The sequence below is a fragment of the Mobula birostris genome, chromosome 29 (genome assembly GCF_030028105.1).
Source record: "Mobula birostris isolate sMobBir1 chromosome 29, sMobBir1.hap1, whole genome shotgun sequence".
NCBI lineage: Eukaryota > Metazoa > Chordata > Chondrichthyes > Myliobatiformes > Myliobatidae > Mobula > Mobula birostris.
Genome location: NC_092398.1, coordinates 3290680 through 3301991, shown reverse-complemented (window position 1 = coordinate 3301991; position 11312 = coordinate 3290680). Strand labels below are relative to the sequence as shown.

Sequence of the window (11312 nt, the reverse complement as noted above, 5' to 3'; positions counted from 1 at the left end):
ATCTCAGAGCTACAAACTCCCCCAGTGCTTCTACTTCTATGAAAACGCTTCCACGTCGAACGCTCAGCCTCAAACAGTTTCTCACTGGTGCCCACCAGGGAAAAGTGGGGGTTAGTCCTCCCATTCTCTTGAAGGGGAGCAAGTGGAAGCGGTATAAAAATAAACTCTAGCTTTAGGCATTTGCTTTCTGTCGTCTTTACCTCTGTGCTCTCATATTTTGGGACCTGGTTCCTTTCTTACTTATACTGACCCAGGAGGTGGCTATTTGGCCCATCGGGTCCATCCTGGCTCCCAGTCTAGCAAACCCATCAGTCATCATGCCTCCCTGCTTTTCTCTTGTCAACTTTCTGAGGAAGAAATCTGTCTTTGAACACTGGTTCGAAGTAGATGTCTTCTCTCTCTTAAAGTGCTGGCCACCACACCTTGCTTCTCGATAACGTTATTGCCAATTGGAGGGCAGTTTAAAGAGCCGAAAGTTACAAATTTCTAATTCACATCTTCAGCCTTACCCCTCTACATAGAACATATAAGAGTACAGCACAGTATGGGCCCTTCAGCCCACAATGCTGTGCTAACTGAGATAAAACTATTCCACCATCAATCTAACCCAACCTGGGATCCACCAGTTAATAGTAGGGGTCCATGGCATAAAAAAGTTGGGAACCCCTTTTCTAAGGGATGTTCTTGTATTCTGAGTCTGTGCCCTCTGGTCCAAGACTGCTGCATTGTGTGATTGAAATTAGCCCTTCCCCAAATTAAGATCTTAACTCTGGGTCCCACCTTATCTTTTCCCATGACTACCTTAAAACATACTCATTTGTAGTCATTGTCCACCAAGTTCCCTTCAAAGGGTGGTGAAAAACAGCTTTGAAGGTAGGTGTAAAACAGATTCTCGACAATGGAGGGGGGAATGTGGGATTGAGATCACAGTCTGATCAGTCGCACTCAGTGACGGGTGGGCAGGTAGGATAAGAGCACCAACTCCTGTTTTAACACAGGTTAGTTGTCATAAAACTAATAAAAATAATTCAAAGCTTGATCTAATCCTTCACGTCTTACACAGTCCATAACTCTCCATTTCTCTTACACCCATGTGTGCATCTCAGAGCCTCTTATATGTCCCTATTGTTATGTTTAGCAGAGGGTGCCCATCTATCAGCTATCACAGATGATACAATAGCTACCCTCTGTTAAACATAATTCAGAGAGAGCAGCAGCAACTATTCAGAAGGTGAAGAAACTTTCTTGAATGGCGGACAGCATTTGAAATCAACAAAAGACAAGACGATGAACAGAAATGGAAGGCAAATGTGATGAGGCAGCTGAAATGAAGTCAGATTCAGGGTCTAAACTTTGGACTCTAAAGGGAACATAGTTATTCTAGAGAGCACATAATGGCCAGCCAAAGATACTGACTCAATATTACATTTACCACACTGTTGTGTTTTGGGGATGCAACATCCTTCATGAAACAACATGGGTACCTCAACCTTACCAAGCCTGATCCTAACTCCAGCAAGTCTCTTCTTCAACATACACAAAATGCTGGAGGAACTCAGCGGGTCAGGCAGCATCTATGGTGGGAAATAAACAGTTGCCATTTTGGACTGAGACCCTTCATCAGGACTAGAAAGGAAGGGGGAGGAAGGTCAAAATAAGAAGGTGGGGGGGAGGGGGGCTCAGTATAGCTGGCAGGTGATTGGTGACACCAGGTGAAGATGAAGGAAGGAGAGGTGAGACTAAGTAAGAAGCTGGGAGGTGATAAGTGAAAGAGGCAAAGGGCTGAAGAACTGTTTATTCCCTTCCAAATATGCTGCCTGACCTGCCGAGTTCCTCCAGTATTTTGTGTGCATTGCTCTGGATTTCCTGCATCTGCAGAATCTCTTGTATTTGGCCTTTACTTCAACATATTTCGATTCTGTATCTCAGCCCAGCAATCTTCCTCTAGTAATGCCTCCAGTCTGGCACATTTGTGGTTATCCACAAATTTGAACCCTTTTTCAAATGAGGAAATGGATCTAAGTTTGATGTAACTCATCGCTAAGATGATTAGGACCAGTAGCTCCAACCTCATCGAATAATTGTGCCTATTTAAAGCAGCTTAATGCCAGAGGGGGATAGTTCTTACAGAGAGGAGTCTGTGCAAGTAAGAACTGTTGGATTAATTGCTTGGATGGGGGCGATGGACAATACTCACTAGAGTTCTGAAGAGAGGGGGAAACAGGTCTTTTGAAGATACTGAGAGGGATTAACAGGTAATGGGAGACTGCAGAGTGCAAAATTAGTGATATTGTCCGAGGATAATAAGTTGGCCTGAGCTGAGGAGAAACTCACAAAGAACATAGAATATTACAGCACAGTATAGGCCCTTCAGCCTATGATATTGTGCCAAGATCAACCTAATCCTTCCCTCCTACATAGCCGTCTATTTTAAGAGGCTCTTAAATGCCCCTAATGTATCTGCCTCTACCACCACCCTACAAGTGCATTCCACACATTGATGGAATGGCAGAGCAGACTTGATGGGCCAAGTGGCCTAATTCTGCTCCTACGTCTTATGGTCTACCAGGGAATTCTCTGTTTGTATTAAAGCCTTGAGATTTGGTACATCTCAGCTTTAAGGTCTCAGTGCAAGAGGCACATCTCCGGTTGTGCACCAGGAATGTCAGCCTGGATTCATGGCTCCTGTCTCTGGTGCTAGAACCATCTGACACACTGGTCTGTGTGTGGGTGAGAGAGAGGGAGAGAGGGAGAGGGAGAGGGAGAGGGAGAGGGAGAGAGGGAGAGAGAGAGAGAGAGAGAGAGAAACAGACAGACAGACAGACAGAGAGAGAGAGAAAGACCCCAGCTGAGCCACGAGCTGACAAAATCAACAAGGTGAGAGGTTTTTCAAAAAAATTCTTCACTACAGGGAGCACAGAAGCTGATGTGGCAGATGTAAAACTGTCTTTTTAGGAAGCTTATACAACACACAGGCAGAGGAGATTCATAAACCTTTCACTGGATCTAAGCCTTTATGCTCTAAAGCAAAAATTGAAAGAGACAAAGACACAAAGGACAAGGTAACAGACCAAAAATATGTGAAGGAGACCTGAAGTGAAGGAGAAACCATCTGATTCTCTGCAACCACCTTGATAGTTTATTGCAAATAAATTGCTTTATAATTAGAACAATTAAATATTAAATTAAGAACAATATTTCTCATATCTAGGATATTTAGATCTAAGTAGTTCAAAAAATATTTAATTCTGCTTTATAAAACTATAACCTCTAACAAGGGAAATGGTTCTTTAGTATAATACATTAATTTATTTTAGGACTGTGAAAATCATTTGATCTCTCCGGTGACTGAGTGTTAAGATGTGGTTATGTGCATTCTCCTTGAGCTTCGTTGCCAGTAAAATTTAGCAGCTGTGTTCGTTGGAAGCCCATCCCTAGGGCGTGCTGTCCGAAGGGGTTGGTGCATCTTCTAGTGTCCAGTTTCTCTGTGATGTCAGCCCTCGGGGACAGAAAATAGTCTGAATTGACTGAAATGTAAACCCCCTCCAGTCCTGTTGTTTGTAAAAATTATCTCAGCCACAGGCTGTAAAAAAAACTAAATCAACACAAGGCAGATCTTCCCAGAAACTTTGAGGTAACTCATAAAAACTGTAATATCATAATGTAGCAAAATGCTGAAGGAACTCAGCAGGTCAATAAACTGTCAACGTTTTGAGCCAATACCCTTCATCAGGACTGAACTAACAAGGCTATATCCTGATGAAGGGTCTTGGCCCGAAATGTCAATCGCTTATTCTTTTCCACAGGTGCTGCCTGACCCGCTGAGCTCCTCTAGCATTTTGTGTGTGTTACTCTGGATTTCCAGCATCTGCAGAATCTCTTGTATTAGTAATACCAGTTTGCACAGGGAAGAAAAAAAATAGAAATATTGGGACACAAAGCCACAGAGTGGAGGAACTTGTGGCAGTGCATTTGGGATAGGAATCCATATATCCCAAAAAGTGGGAATCCACCGTTGAGGTAAGTGTGGGCCCATGAGCCTCATTGCCTGAAGCTATGTAGACACCTCTCCATGCCATGACCTAATTGACAAAGGTGAACGGAGCATTGGAGAAGGAATCACCGCAGCAATGGAACAAGAACATTGAAAACCTATCAAGCGACATCTTGAGAAAGAAATATGGATGGAAATGTTTCTTTCAACCTTGAATCGTTTAACTTAGGATACATCATTTAATATGTTAACTTTAGATTCCTACCCTGCTGAATGGGAATTCCTTAATATATGCACTTTTAAAGTTTACTTCAAAGGGATGTGATTTGAGACTGTTCTCTATGTCAGTTCATTGCTGGTGTTATCTGATCTCCTTGGGCTGCTACATATTACAGGCACAGTTCAAATTTAAGGATGAAGTGTAACACAATTTGATCATTGCTACTGAAAACAGCAGTAAGGATACTCAAATACTGGAACCTTTTCACACTTTCCGTTTCTGGGCCATTCAGTCAGGGCGAAGTTTGGGTGGCGTGTCAAGCAAATAAAGGGGGTTAGTTGTGAAAGTAGTTAAAGACTTTGCTTCCCTCACCTTCAGGTTTTCTTTCCCTCTCCTGAAAGCAGTAGCTAATAATGTGAGATTGTCTGAATGTCAAAATGGGATGTTTTATTCCTCAGTGTTTACTTAGACAAATATTCAAGCATGGGTGGAACCACAGCCCTGTTCTAATAGCCCTGCTCTTACGCAGAAGTGTGTATAATGTATCAATTGGTGTTGAGAGGAATCCAGCCTCTGTTCACACATAGTTTTAGACATTAGTGGATTATGATAAAAATATCTGACTGACACTCCCCCCAAACTTTTGGTTTAAGGAAATTTTAACACTTCCAAAGATGGAAGTGTTAAAGTTTCCTTTAACCAGAAGTTTGGGGGCAGCATGGTGGTGTAGTGGTTAGCACAGCACTTCATAGCACAGGTGATCCCGGTTCAATTCCTGCCACTGCCTGTAAGAAATTTGTACGTTCTCCTTATGACTGCGTGGGTTTCCTCCGGGTGCTCCGGTTTCCTCCCACAGTCCCAAAGATGTGCTGGTTGGTAGGTTAAATGCTCATTGCATATGGTCCCGTGATTAGGTTGGGTTTAAGTCAAGGGGTTGCTGGGTGGTGCGACTTGAGGGGATAGAGGGGCCTACTCCATGCTGTATGTTAATAAATAAATAAATATAAAAATCAGTCAGATATTCTTACCATAGCCAACACTGAACCAGGCTGTGAAAAAAGACGCAGAAGGAAGAGATTCATCCTTCCCTGCAATGCCTGTCAAATGGAGCGCTCAGAATTTGGCTGTATTGACTTCACCCCAGTCCAGAAGATGAGGCACATACAACAGAGGATGAATGTCTACCATTCAGCCCTTCTAGTATGGACTGGATCAGCACTACACCAGGTCCCTATTTACTGGGGTCTTAAATCTCTATTAAACGGAGTCTAAATGATGCTTATAAGGAAAATGGGGGTGTATCTCACTGTATTAATACACAATTTACAGAAGAATAAACCTTGGCTGCAGGCGTTTGGAACGGGCTTGCCCAATCTGTTGAGCTTGCGAATAGCTGTCACACAAGTTACTGGGCGAATTGGAACTGCTGATTGAACTCATTAAAAGGAATAATTACAGACCCTCTGGAGCAAGGGTCCATATACCCCTGATAACCTGGACCTAATGTTTTTGCTAGATGGCTTGCATGAAATCAAAATTAAAAATGTTTAACTGGAATGAGCAGAGTAAAATCTATGAGCATGTGCAGATTGGATCATTAGTGTTTGGAATATGCTTGTTTTCTTTAAAAAAATTAATTCCTCCTTCACATGAAGTATCGTTCGTTCTTAGATGAACAACTTCTCTGCTGGCTCTCTGCGCAAGCCCAATCAGCTATCCCACCTTTCCCTATCCGAAGTGAAATTGCATTTTGGTTTCAAATGCTTCTCATCAACGTCAGCATTGATTTCAGAATCACTGAAATGGTAAATCAAATAAACTCACTCAAATCAAACTAACGCTGCTTAATAATCAGGTTAACTTATGAAAAATTTTCATTAGCAAGGTCGATACAAAGTATTGAGAGTTGAGTACTTGGAAGCTGGTATACTGTATGAAGTTTTTCTTGTTGAATTGGAAGTTATTTTAAAGATACTCCTAGGAATCAGGTAACTTAAAATGAAAGAAAATAGCATAAATTGTTTGTTGTATCATAATTTGCCAATTTTTTAACGTTTTGTATGGAGGTCCAAATTGCAATTTAAAATCATTAGACATATTACAATCAAAGAGTGTCAATTTATTTAACAATGTTAAGAAACAACACCCCCCCCACCCCCAAATGTGGCACTGGGAAATTAACATTGACTCAAAAGACTTGCATAGAAAAATGGGAATAACCTTACCTTTAATTGTGACATTGCTCCTCTATCTTCAGTACATTCCTGGGAATGAAAAATAACATATAATGGACAGCGTTAATACAGAAATAGTTTTAAAATCTCATAAAGATGCACAGATCAGAATGCAGATTTAACTGTATTGGACTTTGGATCAACTGCATCAGGGTAACAGACACTAGAACAGGAGATAACTCAGTGAGTCGAGCAGTATCTACGGGGGAGAAACACTGCATTAGGATTTCGATTAGATTTCCCTGTTGGAAACCACTGTTAGATGAGTTAATGTAAGACTAAAGTTGTAGCTGAATCATTTGTACTTTTACTAAAGTTGTAGTTTAATCATAATTTGTACTTTATTAACAAACTCATGTATTTTCACTCGCTCTCCGCGATGCTCACTCCTCCCTCAGTGGGGCTGAGGCTGTGGGACTGCCCCGGCTGCTGTGGTTCGTGTCGGCTGCTGTGATTTGCCCCGCATCTATGATGAACTGAGACAGAGGTTTTGGGCCTACTCCGAGCTGTTCCAGGGATTCGGGACTAAGGACTCAACTTGGTTTGGAACGCTGTTGCTCGCTTCTATTGTTTGCATGATTTGTGTTTTTTTCTTTTTCTCTGTGTATTGGGTGTTGGTCTTTACTTTTTAAAATTGGTATTTTCGGATTTCTTGTTTTGTGGCGGTCTGTAAGCAGACAAATCTCAAGGTTGTATAATTTATACATACCTTGATAATAAGTGTTCATTGAATCTTTGTATTTTTCACAGTATGTGGTGGTTCATCCCCACTCACTGGCAGAAAGCAGTATAGCAGTTTAACTAAGTTTATCACCTTTCTCATTTTTCATTGGCTAAGTATCAGCACATTGCCCACATGATGTAATTGTGCAACCAGTAATTGGTTTAGTTTATCTAAGGAATTTCTCTTATCTTGTTTATAAAAGTGCTTGATTTTTGAGAAGTGCTGTCAATTCTCCTGGTCACCTTTGCTTCTTAGCTCCCTACGTAGTTTCAAATATCTGCTTGTACTTTAAGATAAATAATCGTTAAAAATTAAGACTGCTCGCCATTCTTGACTCCTGGAAGAACCCAAAGGATCAGAAAATAAACAGAGATCCAACAATTTGGTGCCCAAACACAAGACAATTACTTGAAGATAAACCGGACAAAGAAAGGAAGTTTTAAGAGCACATCTGTGAGGTAAGACAATTCCTAGGGATGAAAAGTAACACATATGATGGACCGCTTTAATACGTAAATAGTTTAAAATCTCATAAAGATGCACAAATCAGAATGCAGATTTAACTGTATTGGACTTCTGCATTAACTACATCAGGGTAACAGACACTAGAACTGGAGGAACTCAGTGAGTCGGGCAGTATCTACGGGGAACAGCCACAGCTTTAGGATTTCAATTAGATCTCCCCCACTACCACTACATACACATCACTTTATGGTCATACCATCAGTTTATCCCCGCAAGCAGCTAAAGTGCTACACCTGCTCATTCACCTCCTTCCTCACCTTCATTCAGGGCCCCAAACAATCCTTCCAGGTGAGGCAACACTTCACCTGCGAATCTGCTGGGGTCGTCTATCGTGTCCGGTGCTACCAATGTGGCCTCCTCTACATTGGTGAGACCCGTTGCAAATTGGGGGCCACTTCATCCAAGCACCTCCACTCCATTTGCCAAATGCAGAACTTCCTGATGACCAAGCATTTTTAATTCCCATTCCCATTCCAACATGTCAGTCCATGGCCTCCTCTTATGCCAAGATGAGGGCACCCTTAAGGTAGAGGAGCAGCATCTTATATTCTATCTGGGTAGCCTCCAACCTGATGGGATGTATATCGATTTCTTCTTCTGGTAAAAAAAAATCCCTCTTCCTCCTCTCATCTTCTATTCCCTACCCCTTCTCCTCACCTTCCTATCACCTCCTCCTGGGTCCCCTCCTCCTCCTCTTTTTCCTATAGTCCACTCTCCTTTCCTATCAGATTCCCTCCTTTCCACCCCTTGACCTTTCCCACCAACCTGGCTTCACCTATCACCTTCCAGCTATCTTCCTCCCCTTCCTTTCCACCATTTTATTCTGGCATCTTCCCCCTTCCTTTCCACTCCTGAAAAAGGATCTCAGCCTGAAACATCGACTGTTTATTCATTTTAATAGATGCTGCCAGACCTGCTGAGTTCCTCCACTGTGAGTTCCTTATACAGTGTTTTATAAGATCGCTCTTATGTTCATATTTATTGTGTTTTTTGTGTTTGTTTATACAGCATCAGAGCCAGAGTTACAATCATTTCCTCCTCCTTTATAGGCATGCACTAAAGAATGACAACAAACGATCTTGAATCTATATCTCCATATCCAATATCTACAATCTCTGTAGTCTCCATTAGAGGCAATGGAGATTCAACATTAAATCATTGGGCTAAGAACACGTTCGATTCCATTATGAAAGTTCAGCTCATTAAAGTCAGCAGAACCCAATGACTTAGATTGAGGCAGACGATGTAAACAAGGCTGTTGCCGGGTCGGGAGGACCTGAGTTACATGGAAAGATTAAATAGGTTCGGACTTTATTCCTTGGAAAGTAGAAGGTTGAGAGGAGATTTGATAGACGTAAACAAAATTATGAGGGGTATACATAGGGTAAGTGCAAGCAGACTTTTTTACACTGAGCAACACACACAAAATGCTGGAGGAACTCAGCAGGCCAGGCTGCTTCTTTGGAAAGGAATACAGTCGACGTTTCAGGCCAAGACGTCTCGATGACGGGTCTCGGCTTGAGATGTGGACTGTATTCTTTTCCAAAGATGCTGCCTGGCCTGCTGAGTTCCGCCAGCATTTTGTGTATGTTGCCCGGATTTCCAGCAACTGCAGATTTTCTGTTGTTTGTGATTGGACCTCTTCCACCCACATACCAATCCAAACTTCCCTTAATTGTTGAAATTGACCCGCATCCACCATTTTCGCTGCCTGATCATTCCACGTTCTCACCATCCTTATGTTTCCCTTAAACATTTCACCTTTCATCCTTAACCTATGAGCTCTAGTTCTAGTCTCACCCTACCTCAGTGGAAAAAGTCTGCTTGCATTTACTCTATCTATACCCCTCATAGTTTTGAAAACCTCTTTCAAATCTCCCCTCAATCTTCTATGCTCCAAGGAGCAAAGTCTTAACCTATTCAACTTTTCCCTACAACTCCCGTCTTGTAAATTTTCTTTGTACGCTTTCAAATTCTGTTATGATAAGTCTGAGCACTAACAGTGTGGTTGAAAAGTAATATGCAGTATTTCACCACATATAGACTTAGACCATAAAACAAAGGAGCAGAATTAGGCCTTTCAGCCCATCGAGTCTGCTCTGCCATTCCATCAGAGCTGATTTATTTTCCCTCTCAACCCCATTCTCCTGCTTGCTTTGGTGCTCTGACTAATCAGGAGCCTTTCAAACTCTACTTTAAATATACCCAATGACTTGGCCTCCAGAGCTGTCTATGACAATGAATTCTACAAATTCATTATACTCTGGCTAAAGAAATATCTTATCTCCATTCTAAAGGAACATCTTGAAGGAACTGGGATGACTCTTAGATCATCATCATTATGTGTCATGTTGTATGACAAAGGAAATCATGGCCTCCATGACCATGACAGTTCAAATTTTGTCATTGCCTTCTTCCGGGTAGTGTCTTTACAAGATGGGTGACCCCAACCATTATCAATACTCTTCAGAGATTGTCTGCCTGGCGTCAGTGGTCGCATAAGCAGGACTTGTGATATGCACCAGCTGCTCCCATAGCTTCATGTGACATTGATTTTGGGGGGCGGGAGGGGGAGGTTAAACGAGTGCTATACCTTGCCCAAGAGTGACCTGCAGGCTGGCGGAGAGAAAAATCACCCTGTACCTCCTTTGGTAGAGACGTATCTCCACCCTGCCACCTTCTTTTTTAGATAAGGGTCACAAAACTGCTCACAATATTCCAAGTGTGGTCTGACCAATGCCTTATAAAGCCTCTGCATTACATCCTTACTTTTACATTCCAGGATATAAAGCTGTTAGTGTGAGTGTGATTCCCACTACTGGGTTGAATCTATTTGGAATGATAAGGAGATTCAAGCTCTGGAGATTAGGGGATTGAGTGGATAGCCAAAGACTTTTTCCTAGGGTGGAAATGGTTAAAACCAGAGGGCTTAATTTTAAGGAGACTGGAGGTGAGTGCGTGCGACATCTGCCAGGGTTGGTGGTACAGATGGATCCATTAGGGATGCTAAGTACGAAATGGATGATAAATAAATAGAGGTATATATGGGAGGGAAGGGTTAGATTGATTTTAGTAGATAAAAGGTCAGCATAACAGCAAGGGCCAAAGGGTCTGTACTGTGTTCTATGTTCTATGAAACTGAATGATTCACTAGGGACTGGGGAAAGAGCCAGGGAATGGTATTGAAGGGATTGTTCTTCCAGGAGCCGATGGGATTGACAGGATTGGAATGGGAATAACTGGATTGTTTTTCTTGAAGCCAGCATGACCTCAGAGCTGGAACAATCCTATGACTTTTGACCTTACTTGAAGGAAGTGGCTAAGGTTATCTGAGAGGCTATAATGATAAAATTGAAACAAATACTCCTTTGGACTATTTGGAACCTATTGAATGTTAAAAGGCCTTGATAGAGTGGATGTGGAGAGGATGTTTCCTATGGTGGGGGAATCTAAGATCAGAGGACACAGCCTCAGAATAGAGGGGCATCCTTTTAGATTGGAGCTGAGGAGGAATTTCTTTAGCCAGAGAGCAGTGAATTGTGGAATTTGTTGACCTAGGTGGTTGTGGAGGCCAAGTGATTGGGTATATTTAAGACCGAGGTTGATAGGCTCTTG

The 11312-nt window shown here is 42.1% G+C and overlaps 1 protein-coding gene across 12 annotated transcripts in view; it reads right to left on the bottom strand.

The window, feature by feature from the left end:
• Positions 1-11312, bottom strand: part of ahdc1 (AT hook, DNA binding motif, containing 1) — a 302888-nt gene that overhangs the window by 31727 nt on the left and 259849 nt on the right. For all 12 annotated transcript variants that reach the window (XM_072246562.1, XM_072246569.1, XM_072246560.1 and 9 more), the window contains one exon: positions 6440-6478. The gene's annotated coding sequence lies outside the window, so the exon portion shown is untranslated. The remainder of the gene's footprint in view (positions 1-6439; positions 6479-11312) is intronic.